Genomic DNA, 19,314 nt, shown 5'->3' with positions numbered 1-19,314 from the left:
AGACGCTGATTTGAACGAGAGAGGGGTATGATTTATTATTTTGAGTCGGTTATCCGTCGTTTTTATACGGAGATTCGTTCTTCTTTCACCAGACTCGAAGCAAGGAGGTTGTGTTAGTTCTCCTGGGATAGTAATGATCTGTTGTATAGTATATTGAAATTTAATCAAGGATGGGATATTGTTTAGACTTTTAAAATTATCAAAGCACTGCAAGGTGAGTGAAATTATAATATGTGTTGAGAGTGTGACATTTAATAAATTAATCTCGTGGTCACTTGGTTTGACTTTCTTTTAAATATCCCTTTTATAAAAAGTGTGGAGTGATGTTAAATTTTGTAATTATTACTTAACATATTTTGGAACCCTGACATACACAACAGACTTGTCTCTGGTGATAACACCAGAGACGTTCAAATCTAATAAATTTTGAGTAATACCGAGGGAATACAGGTAGCATTGGGCAAGATGGCGACCGATACCATGATGAGCAACATGGTACAACAACGTGCCACTGGTGACAAGGGGCTTACAACTACATGGTGAGTCAATAACTTTAAAGAACTGACTTTCAGCAAATTATCCCAAGGAAAGTGAAGGTGACACATAGCAAATTGGCGTTATAATCTGCCACTCTCATCAAATTGACATCACTTCAAATTTACATTCATCAATTGGCGCTGCAACCGGGGGACATATATCAAAAAGGCGCAGCAACGAGGGCCTTACATCAAATCTGAAATGCATCAAAACAGGTACATTTATTTTTCAACACTCTTCACAAAAACAAACCCTTGGCCACTCGAGTAGTAACATGAAATTAAGTAATTAAATAATTACTTAATTAATTGGTACATACTTAACTTGTTACATTTAAAATTGTCTACGTTTATTATAAATAATATATCTAAGATTAAACAATTTTACAAGTTTGTTGGCAGTACACCAATCAAAAATCTTGCCAGTTTAAAAAAATTGATTTTCAAGGACAATCCCAGTGGTTAATGGGTATTTTTTAGGTTTTGAGAGCCTTTGTAAGCTATGGAATATACCCAACGGTTAAATGTGGATAGATTCCCCCCCCCCTGTTGGAAAAAATTCATTGCCTAATGGAAGAGAGACCCGAGCTATAAATTTTTGATAACCTATTTTGACACTGATCCTGCAATTCCTTCTGTTTTCTATAGAACCTTGAAACCATTTAAAATGCTATTTCTTGTCCAAATCTTACCTTAGATATATAAACTTGGCAGATCATCCTCTCAAAAGGTTTTGACATCCTTGAGGTTCTTGGTAAGGAAGATCCCCCGACCCCGACAGCCGATGTCAGGTTTCAGGATAAAAGTCCGGTTCCGATGACACTACCGTGAATACGCCAAAACTTCACCGAGACTGGAAATACATATGTAACATTTCTATTACTATTTCAAATGTTGTTTATCGTCTGTAATTACTGTGCCTTTTATAGATTTGCATAGTTCAGGTAATTAAATGAAATAAAGTGAAAATGGTGGAAAATTCTGCATTACAAAAGCGTGAAAAATGTACTGTACAATGTGCTTAGTTTATAATCGTGCAATAACACTATTTGTATGTTAAACTCTAAAGTAACACTTACACTCTTCTGTAATTCCTGCTTAAAGTCAATTAATTGGGGTTTTAAATCAAATCTTTACATTTTTACGTGTCGGTTTTTTTATATGAATGGATAATCAAGATATAAATAAACTCTCTGAAATAACTTGTGTTCCATTTGAATAAAATTTATGATAATAATGTTGTTAGAGCATGATTTTCAGCTATTAAATAATAATATTCCTTCTCAACAATGATAATAGATTCAGAATCGTCTAAAACAATTAAAATTAAACACAGAATCTTTTAATTAAATTATCTCACATGAAAGTTCTCTTTTCCAATTTTTCTCAGACATTGACTGATACTGTAAAATAAAATACTTATTCATTTACCATCATATTTTATTGAAAAAAAATATAAAGTTCTTTAAAGTATAATTTATATAAACGCTGTGATAGTTCATATGAACTTCACCTTAACTTTAGTCATGTTTTCTTGAGCCTGGTTACAAAAATTGATAAATATTTTATAGAAATTACATTGAAAAAACATATTGACATTTTTTTTGCAAAAGTGCGAAGCCTACATACTTTTATTGTTATACTTAGACATTTAACATTAAAAAATTTACAGATTTTTGCCATTATTTAATAAAAATTCTACGGCATGTAAAAAAGTCCGGAAGTTAGCCGTTGTCCCTGAACATGTTTAAAAGATATTTATATAGTGCACTATGAACCTACTGTATTACATATCAATTCTTCACAACTAATTTTTGATTATGTGTTTATGAAATCTTTTATTTTAGAAATAATTTTTACCTCAGCCAAAACTTTGGAAAGAAATGTTTTAAGTAGTGGGGGACATGCAAAATAAAAAATGATCTATACCAAAATTAAACTCTTAAGTAGTCAAAACTTTATCTATTCTCCAATACAAAAGATGTTTTGTATTATACATCTAAGAAAAATGTTAAAATTAGAGACCTTTATTGCCAATAAAGAGGCTAAATTTTATCATCTCAAGTAAGGTTTTTTAACAAAACAATTATTTTGAATGCTGGAAGTACCTAAAAGTTGAATAAAAATTCATAGCATAACATGCACTATAAAATAAAACTATTATAATCATTTCATTCAAGTATTAATGCATATGTGCATAAATATTCTCGGAATTCCACAATTTCTTCTTTATTACATTTTATATATATAACTCTGTGTATCCAAAAGTAAACTGTGCTACTTCTACTGTAACTTTGCTATGTTAGCTGAATTTCATGGCAATTACAAAAAATATTTTCATTATTATTATATTGTAAGACATGTAACCTTTGCCAATGTAGAAAAATAACATAAAATCATTGAAATCAGCGTTTCAGATTTCAGAGGTATACGAATATTGATGCTCCTTCAAGCTTTTGTACACTGGACAAATATCCAAAACATAGTGTTGACTGGAAATCAGTGTAGCCAATTGTAAAACATTTGCCTGTTAGAAGATTACCACTTTGATAATAAGCGTTTCTCTTTCGTTTTCTTTTGAGTTGTAATGTAAAAATAATGTAATAATTTTACATTTGTAAAATAGTGTATTTAAATTATGAAAAACATATGTGACAGATACGGCCAAATACAAAATAATTGAATCGGAAAAAGTAAGCGCTCTGTGGTGTAATGGTAGCGCATTCACCCCAGCAAGTGAGAGATCCGGGTTCGACTCCCGGCGGAGCAAGTACTTTTTGTGATTCAATGTTTATTGACATTAAAATTATGAAAAACAAATACTACGCCACAACCAAAATTATTTAAATCTAGTAATGAAATGCAACAAACCGACAAGTCTACATCAGTGATTTAAGCAATAAAATAGGCAAAGTGCGTCTACTCCTACAGTGCTAAACCAAATTTATATACAGTGGGGATGAAATCCGTTTACAATATTTCAAAATTAATCTCGTTCACTTACTCAGCTGGAAGGACACCAGGTTTTTGGGAAAGAAGTTATAGTCTTTTGGAAAGAATTTGGAGCATGCGGTTAAGGTTTCGTGCCCAGTAGGTCTTTGCGGCATATTTCTGACATGCCAGGAAAATGGTTGACTTTCTGAAAAAATTATGGGGTTTTCAAAGCTAAAAATATCAAAACTAACTACTAATTTAATCTTGTTTCAAACTGTTGCTCTGGTTCAAACTATTATAAATTGTCAGGTGTTTTTTTACATATTTAACGTTTTTAACTATAACAAATATAATTACACTTTTCTTGTCTCGGGTTTAATCAACAACAGTTATTTTTTCAAAACTCAAACTTGATTTATCTTGTTGATGCCTACCAAACGCTCATAATCTTAGACCATGAACACGGCTAATTTCACTTAAGCAATGTAAATAATAAACTACTAGTGTTTTAATCATTGTCATTTCATCCATAGAATTATGCCATCGTAATGGGATTCAGCAATCATTCAATTACTCTATTTTTTTTTTCTGTGAATAAATTAATCAAACTATCATAACTTTGGTTATGTTTACCTATATAATTGTAAATTTCAAGCAATCTTTAAACAAACTGCCATTTCCAGCTCCATGTTCGTTTGAAGTCAGGTTGTGCGACATTGTACTCTACTAATAAAGAACATTAATTAGATGTGCATAATGTCCCTATTGTCCTATGCTTACATTAAAAATTTCTTCGAACTCCTTTTAGGTAATATCCCTGCAGAAAATAGCAGATCACACACAGGATATGTGTTAAATTAGATTTTTTTGTCCAGTAACTCTGTACCAAGTTTTGTAGCACTATTTCAGATTCTTTTAAAAATTATTCAACCATCTTGGAACTTTTTGGACACCATGTATATATACATAGATTACACTGATAGCAATGTCTGATATGCATCTGCTATCAGTTAGACACTTTCAATAATCCAATATCTCTTGGGCTTTGAGGTAAACAAAGGAAACTATCCCATGAGTTTATGGTTTTTATTATCCACAATCGAGTTCAAACTCTGCAGAACTCGGATATAATAAGGAACACTGAGACCACTCTGGTAGAGCTCAGACTGCTTGTCAGAATTTTAAGGTATGCTCGAAAGTACCTAATCAAGTAAGATGGCAGCTGAGAACAGACTACTGCCTACCATTTTATTTCTGCTTTCTTTCTGTTCACAGACAACTTTTTGTTGTATTTGTATGTTTAAATAAACAAATGTAACACAGTAATTTTGTTTATACACTTTATATATAATTGTAATGCCAGCAGAGAAGACAAGATACGATATTAGATGCCAATGCGGATGAGCAAATTGATGGACCCATCAGCTGATCGTATTTAGCCTTAAGTATTTATACTTGCATTACAATAATTTTACAATTCCACCTGAAAAAGTTAGTACTATTAAAATTATTTATAGTTTGTTTACTATATTAATTGCATAGATAAAAAGTAACGGTTTAGCAAAGGTATTTTGTCCTTTTAAGAATAACGTATAATTTTCAGCAAGAGTGGAACGTTATTTTTAACAAAAGCCTTTCTTCTTTTTTCTTCTCCTAGGACAAAAAGCTTATAAATTGCGCTTAGCTCTATAAGGACCTTTGCTCTGCTTCCGGGAGTGACAGGATATTCTGGATGGATAAGGTTAGGGGTTGGGGGCCGCCTTCTATCGAGATCCATGAGGAAGAATTTAGGGCACTAATCTCACGTCCTCCCGAAAGAAGGGTGACACACCCTTATGTCTAGGCTGTCATGAACTCGAACAGTCATCTCCCGCAGTAGACTAGACCTATTGAATTGTCCTTGCACCCCAGAATCTTGACATTTGCCGTTAGTGATGTGCCGCTCCTAGACATCCATAAGATTACCCAGTTAAGGGACACATCGGTTTTTTGCTGTGCCCAGTGGTAGGTTCAACTGGAAGGTATAAACCAGTCAGAAGTGATCCCTCCCTGCTGGGTAAACCAAACCCTTACATACGTGTAGTTTTTGCTTTGTTCTATCAACATATTATATCCATTAAAGTACATCTATGTGCATATCTGAATGAAAACAGGACATTACGTGCCATGAGCCAGTCGCATGTCTTATTCCATACATTTTTCATCTCTTCAACTTCTATTTTTATTTGGGCATTTTGGCGTCTAGTGATGATTTGGAATTTTTGCTACCCCAGATAGTACTGGATTAGCAGTTATGTACTGTATCTTGATAGCATAATTAATTTAAATATTGTATAATATATCAAAAATTTTCACTACTTCTCTATGGCATTCTGGAGGTTCATTATTATGGTTCCTGTGATTATTGTGATGATTTATTGTAAAAATCCAAACAATAAAAATTGCACTGAATTCACGTCTCTGATATTTCTAATCAATTATCAAATTCAACTATTTATCATCATTAAAATGTAAGATTTTTATTAAGGTTTCATAAAAAAGATAAAACTAAGGAAAGTTACTGCAATTAATGTTTTCGTACAATACAAGGCATGCATATATTATTATTTAATTGGATATGTTATATGATTGTGTGGGTGGTGCTTATGATGGTGTATATATAACTATGTACAGAATAGTGAATGCACTAGGCTGAAGTGTGTATCATGGCCTATTTTGCTTTGAGCACTAAAATTTCCAAACAAATGCTGTACTATATTCATTTACTTTTTATTATGAATAAAAAAGAGGAAGAATTATTATAGTATTTCTACTTTTTGAACACCTCCTCTTTGCTGACAACCATGAAGTTGTATTCCTTGGTGTCCTCTTTGGAAAACTGTGTTCCAAGTTAGTGGAACAGTGGTGGGGAAGCAAATGGTATGAAGCTGAACTTGGAGATGTGTGTATTTCTTTCCACAAAATCAAGTCGTCCTTTGTGTTTCCATACCAGCTTTATGGGTTGACCCCTTAGGAGAGTTGACGAAGTCAAGGACCTGGATGTAATACCATCCTTGAATCACAGCTGGTAACCCCATATTACGCATGCAAGAGAAAAGGCAAACAAGCATCTGGGTATTATCTTCCGAGCATCACGTCTTCTTCGGCTGCCTGCTGCTTTGAGAATCATGTACACTGCATCCGACCTATTTTTGAATTTTCCTCCGTGATTTGGTCTCTCCATCAAAGTGACCTCAAGGATCAAGATTTAAGATTCAAGATTCTTTATTTGTCTTTAAACATATATAAATGCAATTTACATTGTCAGAAAATTCATAATATTAGTATAATCTAGCCAATACCAAATTCCTCAGTTTCGTGTATACACAATTGTGTATTGTAATGTACAGCTACAATAAACAAGTTCATTAATGTAACAACATATAAAATATATAAGAAGTAATAACAGAGAATAAAACAAACAACAACTCAATAAATTTGTAACGGTGGCCTCAAAATTGACACAGGGACAGGACAAATCATCGAAAAGCTTTGTCCAATGAGAAATAATAAATCAATTTTAACAGAAACAACAAATATAAAAACAGTAGATTAAAATTTTATTTCACTAGTGTCACAGATCAAATACTCGTCAATTGAATAAAAAATGCTTTTGTCCCTCAACCAAGTACTACTAGAGCTTTAAACTTGACGATACCAACTGTCCATGTTTTATCAGGCAAAGTTGTTGAAAAGTTCAATTTCCATACGTATATGACTTTTCTTATTTTTTTCGACTTTAACATTTATCTAGTTTACCTTTGTTTCTTTTATTATAATTGTGTATATTTTGTCTGAGCTGATATTTTTCTAATTTTTTTTACATTTTGCTAAACATGAATATATAAACATACTTGGCAGAATCATAATTTGATAATTCTTTGAAAAGGGACTTGCAATAAGTTCTGTCAGGTAAACCTTTATCTGTCAAGTGAGCTTGTCGAAAGGATCCAGACAAGTTTGAACTAACCCCTTTCTTGATAAGCCGATTGATGACATTGCTCTGCAGCTCAACCTTCCGACCGCAAAGCTACGAAGAAATATCCAAAGACATTATCTTTTGGTAGAAGATTGTTAATGGGATGACGACTTCTGCACGCCATCAGGGACATAGTAGGAACACTGAACCACTTTGCTAAGTACCACCATGGAACAGTCTGAGATGAACAGTACAATAATTTGCATGCGGTGCAAAGCCACCTTTTAACAACTTCTTCCACACTGCTGTTCCAAACTATAAAAAAAATATCTGTTGTCTGCCATGGAGAATGTAGCTTGATGCTTGTCAATGTCATGTTTTTCTGTTAAGTTGTTGAGGTTTTGCTTATTTGTTCTTGTTATTTTTCCATTTATTACTACTGTTTAAGAATATTTGTTATACTTAATATTGTTTATCCATTAATTATGTATTTTATTATTTGGTATCCGATTAATGTTTTATCCTTCATATAGTTAATAGTTGTATCCATATGATTTATTTTTCTTAGTAGTTATCCTTGTCATATATTTTTCTTCTTGTTATTCCATAACTTATTTTCATTTGGTTTTTATTATAAATAATTTTTTTTCTTGGTCCGCCCATCCACTGCCGTTTAGTTGAATATCTAAAATGTTTGTTAGTATTATTTTTGTCTTTAAATACCTTATTGGTAAAGCGTGTCGAAATTTGTTTCCAATTCTAGTGTTGGTATGTATCACTTTGAAAGTTGTTTTATAAAAAGAGTTTACTGTCAAATAAATAAATAATTAAAGGTGGAGGGTAAATATTAAAAGCCCCTTCAGATACCAATGGAAATAAAAAGCATTAGCATTTAATATACTGAAAAATTTGTTAGAATTTAGGACTGTTGCTTATAGAACAAACGTCAATATGGTTTACCAGCACAGAAAAACCAACTCTACTGCAGTTAGGAAACTATGCCAAGAGTAAACATTTGTTAAAGCGGAGAAAGAATTAAAATTATTATTTAATCCAAAAAAAAATACATTGAGGGTCAGATGTCATAAATGTTACATCTTTACATCATAAACGGACTCCTTCCAATACCTTGGAAGTATTCAGGTAGAAGAAGAGGACTATCCTTTTGTAAAACAAAACAGGGTTATTGACTAAAACAACACATTTTTCTATAATCACAACCAAAATCTGTCTTTTCAAATTAATTGCCCACAGTTTCAATGTTTGAAAGATGCCTGTATGAGTAGAATCTACTGCATGAAAATACCTGGATCTACATATGATGAAGCTATGTATTTGTTCCTACATTTGAGATTAACAATTTGATAGCCAATATAAATAATTATAGGCCTACAGCAATAAATTAGTAATATCTAGACTATTTCAATTTTTTGTTGGAGCAATCACTTAATTACGTAAGAAATCATTAATTAAGAAAATGAAATGAAGTTTTTCCAATATTTATATAAAAGTTTTGTGTTTTTAAAATGATACCATTCATAAAAACTGATATTATGAAATTGATTATTTTTACAATTTAAGTAAAAAATTTCACAAAATAACGTATACAAAACAGCAGTAACTTTGATTTAGTTAAGTGAGATTTTAGAAACTAACCTGGAATCTTCGCATCTCCTTGGCCCGTTCCACAGAGATAAAACAGTCTGTCCACATCAAGTTCCATAGGTCCCGCTCGCCCACCTCGCGCATTCCCAGATTGGAGGCGATACGCCGGATTATGTCGTACTTGCAATAAGTTGTGCATATTGTGGCTCTGCAACAGGCGTTAATAATTAGATGAAACCGAAGTCATATCCTTGCAATAATTAATTAGTAATTAACAAGTATCATTACTTTTTTTATTGAAATTCCCAATCAATAATGCTGACTGGCAAGGATATGAGTTTACATTGTCAATTGTTGACTTATCTATGGTTAAGGCATTGCCTCTCCAACCTTAACAAAGTTGGTTAAAGTTTCCAAGATACCAACCGAATCAAATAAAAAATCCACTTGTCGTTTCAATAATTTATTTAAATTTTTGTACTCAGACCTAAATTGTTTCTAAATTGTTGTTAACTTTGAGTAAATTAACCTTTGGAAAATAGTTACCAAAAAATTTAAGGAATATCATAAGATAAAAGTTGTATCACTCAAACAAAATCTTAATAATTCTGTTATTGAATTATAAAAAAAAAAATTGTTGTTATTAGTTAAAACCAAGTAATGGTATTATTTATTTTTAAAATTATTTAGTTATATTGTTTATTTTTCGTTACTTCGTTGTATTTGAATAGACCAATATTTAGATTTATTGGACGTAAAATAATTCTGATTCTCAAATTCAGCAGGGAACTCAACAGTTGCTTGTATTAAATCAAACTTTGATGATTGTTTTTTCTAGCAATAAATCTAAACAATATCTTTTAACAGTTTGAAAATAACAAATTTAACAGTATAATAACATTTCTCAAAAACAAATTGAGAATAATCAGGGTAATAGTTATTTTTGACACATCATACATTTCCCAGAGAGGAGGGTCCCATTAGTTTAACTGGGAGATTCCAGGATCTTAACCCCGTCCTCGCAAAATGTGATCTGAAAACGTCCGTGGCCAATATCCTAAAATATTTTTCTGATATATAATTGTTTACAAACTCCATAGTGATTCTTACTTCTTTTTCTTCTTCTTCTTCCTTTGGGCACTCGTACACTTACTGGATGCTGCTGATTTCTTCGGTTTCGGCTTGATTTCCGCATCAGATTCCGGGGCTTTTGATATTATTGAAAGTCACATAAATATCTGCAACAGAATTAATAAGCAACTATTGTACGGTTTTTCAACAAAGGTTAACATAATTCTCTACAATTACTGCGTCAATTCCAATTTATTCAATATTGAAATATATTACAAAGTGAACGTTTTTAATTAAATCTGGGACGAAAACAGGTGTCGGAAAGATATACAGTAGAACCCCTCATATCCGGCCTCGGTTTTACCGCACCTCGGTTTATCCGGCCACTTCTCGGAAGCCAATATCGAAATTTATTTACTACGGCTTGCAGACACGCAGTTGCACGCACTAGTCTCCCACGACTCTTGCGTTATTTTGGTGTATCTATTTGTTTACATTTTCCTGTGTTGTCCTCAGTTGAGCTAATAGGTTTAACCTGTAAACAGTTCGTTGATTATTTCCAGCGCGGTTAGTACAGTACAGTACAATTGTTTTGTTTCGTCAAGTGCTGTGTACTGTAGGTTGGTTTATCCGGCCGAATCGTTATCCGGCCAGGGGCTCGGTCCCGTGGTGGCCGGATATGAGGGGTTCTACTGTAGGTAGAAAAATACCTATGTATTATAGGTAGAAACAAATTAAACATTTACAAGTGCTTACATGATCTGACCTAGAATTCCTGACTGGTAATATCCCTTGTCAGACCATCAAGTAAGATCTGAGCTCAACAAAGTACCGATCGGAAAATACCCAGTGGCCATCAGTGCGGGCTTGGATGACACTGTAGTTCTGGCGGTAGAATACAAATATATCTTGAGGTAGTACCTATCTAAATTCAAGCTCAGATCATATAAACACTTGTAAAAGTTAAATTTAAACTTTTTCTATTTATAATCCATACATACTTACCTACCCAAAATCACGAATGATAAATAGTAGATGAGGGCAGAGTATATCCCTAGGGTAGCTTGATTCTATATTCTCAATTATTATTTTTAGTTTATTTCGTCTTTCCTTGAAATAATCCCAAATGTTTTTATACATTTTCACATTGAAATATACTTTAATAGAACACAAAACTGAAATCCATATAAATTGTAAAACAAACAGTAAATTGGGACAGAGAATTAAATCTTTTTATTTATTTGTAGCTTATTTTGTCTTTTTCACACCTGTTTTTGTCTAACATGTAATTAGGAATTGAAGTTGATTAAATAATTGTAGTGAATTACCAAGAATAATTCTTCTAACTAGATTTAAACAAAACTAGAGCCTGCCTGACAAAATATATATGGTCATTATTTGTTCCATATTTTTAAATATCCAAAAAATTAAAACAAGAGGAACTTTCTGCAGCCAAATCAAACAATATAATGTAGAAGTAGCCTAGCTGAGTAAGGATAAATTAGGCATCCTAGGGATTTCACTTACTTATTACATGATACAACAGTTGAAAAACAAGACTTCTACCTTCCTCTTAGTGCAGCATCTAGAATCTGATGCTGTCACAGATTTGACACCTGGAATCATGTTTGTTTGAAGAGAGTATAAAGAAATCGATGACGAAGAAGCCCAAAATGATCTTTTTATATTTTTTTTTGACATAAGATTCATTTTTGAGCGTCTTTGTTGCAGACTTTATTTGGATCCCTTCAGATGGGAATGAGTCCAGATTCCAGGAGTCAGGTCTGTGACAGGGTCTGATTCCAGACAATGAACTAAGATTGTCTGGAGTTCTAGCTATTAGCTCCTCTTAATAGTAAGAGGAGCTAAGTACAATATTACATTGAATCAGCCCTTCCCACCATAGTAGCGTTGTGTGAAGACTGTTACCATTGTCTCTGCTTGTTGAAAAGCCGCTGTAACATTGCAGAGAGCCTGGAACTGTAGTGGCTCGACTGGAGCTGACATCTTGTGAGGAATATGATGTTGAGTCTTGGTAGAAACTGGGCGAGGTGCAAGTGGTTGTGGTTGCGGATTGTTCACTCGAGCTTGTATCGTCACTGGTTGAATCGCCACTCATCATACCTCTCCATAGTCGGTCCACATAAACACTGTAATAAATAAATCAATCAGACTGATTTCGGAAAATTTACACTACGTACTTAGAACGAGCACATTGATCGAGGACATGAATAAAAACTTATTTACACTGGTGTTTAAATTTTTATTTTGGAATAGAGGTAGTCTTGCAGAATTCAAATTGATTGCAGACTGTAATTTCTTGAGAGATAAAATAAATTAGTATTCAGATACAATTAAGAGCTACTCTAATGAATGTGCTTATCACATTTCAATAATGTACAATTCAATAAATAATTAGAAATATTACAAAAATATTAAAAAAACAATGTTGCATTTTAAGTAATTTTGTATTAGACGTTCCAAATACGTTAGTTTAGTTACACAAGCTATAATGCAGTGATTACGGATATAGATACCTATCAGAAATGTCACAATTGGTAGAAAAAACTAATCCTGAAATACTGAGCATTGGCTGCAGTATAATAAGTGGCCACTACGACAACAGAATTAACAAACCAAATTATTGATTAGAAATGCATATACTAGCGAAAACAAAACCATTCTTATTATAGTTATTTTAAATTAATTAAAGCTAGCTGTTTTTAATGTATTATAAAATTATTGTGTAAAATTAATTCAAACAATGTAAAACCATTTGTGTGATATTTCAGTAATCATCGCAATTACAATGACGATGAAATTATGTTATTTTTGTCACAAGCTGTCAGACACACTTATCCTTCAAAATAGGAAGAAGTCAGTGGTACACTGGTATGTTTGATACATTTAATAAATATATATATTTTTAACATCATTAAACTATAACTTTTTGGATATAAAAATATAGCCAAACTATATTTGTAATCCGATTAATCTTTTTTGTTTGTTGTTGTTTGGTAGTTTAGATAGTCAGAAATATTGATGATTCAATTGTCATGGCGGTTGCTTATCATACTGTAGCCAAACGATTATCACAGTTGTAATGGTAGGCATAAAGAGCATTCCCTTACAGTTTGATAACTTTAAAAGGCTAATAAGATCTCTGTATGAATTGCTGCAAAAGGGACACCAGGCTCCTTCTACATTAAATTACTTCTTCCTTCAAGTTTATTTCCAATTACTTTAATCAACTCAAAACCAATCAATTTCAATATAGCTTACATAAACATTTGATTGCTAAAATTAAACTGCAAGCAAATGGCTGAATGCATGCTAAACGATCACTTAAACTTAATGTATGACTATGGTCTTTTAATGTATATAAACAACTGTTAGACATATCTTTTGATCTAGACATATCAATTTACAATAACGTGACCATGGAAAGGTATGTTCATTTTTTTTCCTGAAAACTAAAATTTTTCCTGAAAACAATAGTGAAGAAAAAAAAATTTGTCGGCAACAAATTTTCCATGGTCACGCTATTGTAAATAAATACCGATCTAGACATACCAATTTACTACCTTACAACCTATTTATACACGAAACACGCAAGCAGTGACAATACACATATATAAATAAAAGTTAAATACTTAGTCAACATAAAATGAAGTAATAATGAGTTTTTAAAAAAATCCAAACTCTTCTCGACACAGCTTGTCTGTAAAAACTTGAAATAGTTACTTCAGTAGCTTTTTCTTAGTTACTTTTAGTGCAGTTACTGTAAAATTCTTATCAATTATGAACCTTGTTAAACTGCCACAATGCAGATAGATTTATAGATTTAGATGAATAGTTCTAAGAGATTTCCAAGATTAAAAGTCCAATTTTTAATAAGAATTTTTCTCTAACTAGTTAAGTTGAAAAGTTTTAAAACTATGTTTAAACAGTCAAAAAGATACATAGTTACCTTAACTAAAACGAGCTTAAATAATATGAAAAACCCAGATTTATTCAACACATAGTCATTTTACAAACGTATACAACACGTATAATACAACAAAATAAAACGACAAGAACAAACTTAACAATATTTTCTACTACTTGGCATAAACTTGATTTAATACATAGGTTAGGAAAGAACACAATTCGTATGTTGTCAATGTTGTCATGGAAACAGCTGATTGAACAAACCAGTTACCCCAATGCCTTTTAAATCATGTTATACTTATTAGTTTCCTATTGACTAATACATTATTATAGTTTAACCTAGATATGGTATCATATACAGGTTCACATTGACCACATCCTTTTCTGCACTTTACAAGTTTTTTTCAATAAATCACGAAAAATAAAATATTACCTATATGAATAGATAATGTTTTGTTTATATATAATGGTGTGTCTTAATCAAGTGTAGATTCTAAAAACGAAAACAATCTTAAACACAAAAACGTTTTCAATTAAAATATAAGTTAACTGTTTACACTGATTTATCTAAGACAATCCCACCCTCTCTCCCTAAACCAAATATTTTTTAACATATAAGACAACCAAATGTGAACCAAGATCATAAACTTAGATATTTTGAAGTGTAAAATATTCTTCTTAGGAACTATTTTTAAGAAAAAGTCTGCAAACATAAGAACTTGCAATAATAGAGTAAAATAATAAGTTTGATAACCTATTAGTTTATCTACGTTATTAGTAATCTGTAGAACAAAACAATAGTGTTTTAGTGAACTGTTCTCAAGAATGTCTTCTGCGAAGTTCTTTTTAAGTGCATGTTTTAAATATCTAACTAAAAGGAGAGATTCTCAAAACTTAAAATAATATTTACGTTTAAGTATGCACCAAATAAAAATCAATAATCTGGCTCACTTGTTAATTGAAAATGGAATCGATAGACTAATAGATTTTTAACAATTAATAACATTTATTAAAGCTCAAGTTTGTAAAACTACAATATTTCGATGTTTTTACATTTACTTAAAAATACTTGATATTGATTACGTGCATTAAAAAGTAATTAATTTATGCAAGTTTCAGATATGCTATGCAGAGTGTTTTACAACGGGCGACCAGTATTTTACGAATTTACTCAGGGCGTTTTAAACAAGAAAAATCAAATGGAACATATGTCCGAGAAAGCTTTGTTTTCTGATAGTCTATCCGTATGTGTTTTTTTTTTTAGAAAAAAAGGTTTTATTCGTCAACGGTTTGAGACAAAATGTTCAAACTTGGTAAACACGTTATAAAATTAGTTCCATAAAGGCCTAACCTTGATTATATTGGTTACACACCTAGTACAATCAAAGCAATATCACTTTTACTTTTGTATAATAAAATAGCGATTTTTCATTATCTTAGATGTTAAATTTCATGAAAACTGGAAGTTTATACTATTTACATTTAGATGAGTTAAATGTACAAAATTAATTACAAAAACTAAACTGAATAAAGTTTAGTAAAGTACGATAATATTTGTCCTATAAGTTATATCATAGTTTTTATTAATGAATTCATTACTTCCTTGACACTAATGCTTAAGCAATATAGCAGAGACATAGATTTCAAATTTGGAACATGTGTTCTTAGATTAGTTGCTGTTTTCCAGATAAATGTATCGTTAATATATGTATGTTTGAAGTGCTAGCTGTTAATTGACACATTTACAAATACGACTAATTTTACATAAAAAATACATACAAATGTGACGTAGTTTTTGCTAATGGATTGTGCAACTAGTATAATAATCTGATAACCAATCTGAATTTATTGACTATAAACTTTCAGTTTTCATCAAATTTGGCATCTCAGATTAGGAACAACTGCCATTTTATAACACAAGGAATGGTTTTCTATTTTTATACAGTCAAAGGGAACTAAATAAGTCTATAGCCTATATCACCCGTGAATCAAATTTGAACATTCCATCTCAAACTGTTGACGAATGAAAAATGTTTGGACAGATAAACATAGAACAAACCAAACACTGTTAAATTTAAATTTTGTCATTTTTGGATTGGACTTTTTCTTGTTATGATGTCCTGAGTTAATTTCTGAAATATTATTTGCCCATTATGTAGGCCTAACACTGTATATAGGCATTTCTTTGATTAATTTGGCTACGTCACTAATAAGTAAGTTAGCCGCATGAATGTGTCATATTTCGCTTGTTGTTTTCTATTTATTATACAGGTAATAAATAACATAACATATAGACTGCATTTGATAGTAAAATCATTTGTGCTCATTGCGCCTGAACTTAATCAATTTGGATATTTATTTTAAAAAGTTTCTAATGCACTCTATATAAAATTCGTACTAAGTAAGTGGGAGAAGAGATATTTAATACTTAATACCTGGAAAGAGGGGGGGTTTATGACGAATGGACTGTCCCGGTTACACAATTGCCTATGCGCGCTACAAACAAATTGATCTTTTCTTTTTTTTAAAAAAAAAGGAGAAGCCGATCCCCTTTTAACCCTTATTCTGCCCGTCCCCATGGGCTAATGGCCTGTGCGAGGATCTTATCACACAGAATAAGAAGGAGAGTCGATACAGTACAAGGTCGATGGTACTGATAAAAAGTGCAATGCCACAGACAGGATTCGAACCTGTCAAAGTCCAACGTCTTAGACCGCTCGGCCATCGGCACTCCCAACTTGATCTGTTGTCAAGTTAAACTCTGGATATTCCATCGTCATTTGATTAACCTTATACCTTAAGATTCTTTAACGCCTGAAGAAGAGGATAGATACCAATTCTCAAAACGTTGAGTTCGGTTTTTGCAATATATAACGATGAATAATGTCAGAAATAATTTTTCTTTTTAAGTAAAACGTGTTTACATGAACTGTAGAACCCGAAGGGACTTTACATGGAAACACAAAACCCTAACGAACAAACGTTCTTGGAATCAGAAAAATAAAACTGTTTTTAGAACGAAAACAGTGAAAGTTAGATTCTTAGACGCGTTCCTAAAACAATTAGACAAAAAAAGATATTAAACTCTTATGGTATTTATTTTTTTATTTTAAATTTGTAGTACTTACTGTGTTGCCATACAATCCTTTTAGATAAAAATATTAGGCTAATAATTTATAAAATATGTGCAGGACTATATATTTTTGACGTTATTATTTTTAATTTTTCTACAAGTCACTATAATTACATTCACTTGAAAATAAGTAGGCCTAAACTTTGCTGAAATATATTCTAAATGTTAAGCGTACAAAGTTTTTAGTTCTATAAATCTGAGTTTCTAAATATTGTTATTACGTAATATAAGTACGCGTACTTTGAAACGTATCAGATTATGTTACTTTGAAACGTAACATATACATATATTAGTTACGAAACATGAGAGGACATTCTCGTCATTTAGATACGTGTCTGAAATTAAGCAGATATGTTTCGAAATGTATCTGAATTATTACCAATGTTTTAATGAAACATTTTTGATACGTATTAGATACTATTGGGTGCTATGTGGGAGGTACGTTTATAGGAAGCCCGCACTGATGGCCAGGGGCATTTCCGATCTGTACTTTTTCGACATCAGGTCAGGGCGTCCCGCACTTCTGGCGAAAAAAAGAAAAAACATCCCTCGTACCTAAATTGAAGCTCAGATCACGTGAGTGCTCGTAAAGGTCAACTTCAACTTTGGCACTACTAGTAACAAAATCCATGATAACCAAATCTAAAACTGCTTATATCGCATAATAACAAGTAGTAGATAGGGACAGAGTGGCCTTCGTATAGTAATACCAAAGTACCAAATTTACGATTTGTCCAGTTTCTTGTGTTTTGTAGGATACACCGAGAACAAAATTAGTAATAAACTTTTGCGTGGTACAGCCATAGCCTGTTCTGTTACAGATCACGTGGTATGGCACACTCCTATCTAGTCATGTAGTAGTTACTTAAGTATTTTTATAAGCCGACTATCGTAAATAAAACGAACGTACTAGTATAGCGGACGCTGGCCGTTTTCGCCAAAATGGCCGACATCCGTGTATAAGGTACGTTGGCGTGCAAAGGGTTAACCAATCAGGCTGGAACCATTTTAAAGATCTTCAAATTTTGACAAATGAGGGGCGTATATATAATGAAAATCCTGATCCAAACATACAAAAGTGTGTAAGGCAAACCTCTCATTTCCCAACATAATCATTTTTCACGGAACATTACCGGTAATGCTATTCCCGTCCCAATACACAAAACCACCCAGTTTGAAAAATGATTTCCTGATAATAGCAAATATTTTTGCAATCAATTACCAATAGCTTGGAAGCAGATTCCAACATTAAATTCTTTGAAAAGAGTCATTAAAATAGTTTTTCTGAAAACTGATATTTAAATTTGGTTATTTTAGGCCGGATTCGCCAGGAACTTGTTAACAGTGTAGCCTACATATTGACCCCATGATGTGGCATACCTTAAATAATTTTGAAAATTTAGTATAATTGTAAGATTAAATTAATTTATATTAGTATTTAAGTTTCTTATCTACTTGACGAACCTCATAACATTGTAACATGTTTTCTTGGGCTAATAAAGAATTTAATTTGAGTTCATTTAAAAATGTTTGTTTATGACTTACAGTACATTTATATTGAAGAGCCTTTAAAAATAAACACATAAATGGATACAAATGAGTAGCCTAAACCCAATTTATGAGGTGTTTGAGGAAGGTCAGAAACCGTCCAATCTCAGAGGAAAGCGTATGAGGAAGAGAGAACCGTTTCAGACGTTCCCTCGCCGCTTTATGGCGGCCCTAATAAATAGATCACAGCCTGACTGTTACATTGTTAATGCGATAATAAATAGATCAGAGTCCAGTGCCTCCTAAATAGTTGATGTGTGGTACGGAGGACGCCACCTTGCCGCCCCACAATGCAGCTTACTTCCCGCAGTTTATTGTCTTCTCGGTCGTCATAAAGCGGAGAAGATATCGTTTGGGACTCCTTGCCCTGTTTGTCTTCCCAGCGAGATTCCCCAGATTGTTTCAAAATCGGTTATCTCTTGGTTACTATCGATGGTCCTCACGATAACGAAACTGTCACGTTTTAATCTTTCGTTTCATTTCTAAACTAAATGAACTTTTAAAGCCAGGTCCGGAAAAAAGATTTAACAGGAAAAAGTGAAGAAAAAAGGATTTTTTATTGTTCAGTGATACAATACAACCAGTAACACTACGTTTCG

General features: G+C 32.2%; 1 long non-coding RNA gene across 1 annotated transcript; it reads right to left on the bottom strand.

The window, feature by feature from the left end:
- Positions 1-3,623: 3,623 nt before the first annotated feature.
- LOC124373741 lies at positions 3,624-14,260 on the bottom strand. Its single transcript, XR_006923468.1, has 5 exons — positions 14,075-14,260; positions 12,034-12,254; positions 10,144-10,271; positions 9,085-9,241; positions 3,624-3,675 (listed from the first exon to the last, which is right to left on the bottom strand). It is a non-coding gene; the product is annotated as an uncharacterized LOC124373741 (long non-coding RNA).
- Positions 14,261-19,314: the final 5,054 nt, after the last annotated feature.

The sequence above is a fragment of the Homalodisca vitripennis genome, unplaced genomic scaffold (assembly GCF_021130785.1).
Source record: "Homalodisca vitripennis isolate AUS2020 unplaced genomic scaffold, UT_GWSS_2.1 ScUCBcl_6288;HRSCAF=13433, whole genome shotgun sequence".
In the NCBI taxonomy this organism is placed as follows: domain Eukaryota; kingdom Metazoa; phylum Arthropoda; class Insecta; order Hemiptera; family Cicadellidae; genus Homalodisca; species Homalodisca vitripennis.
Note: the sequence above shows the minus strand (reverse complement) of the source record. Positions and strands in the feature narration are given on the sequence as shown.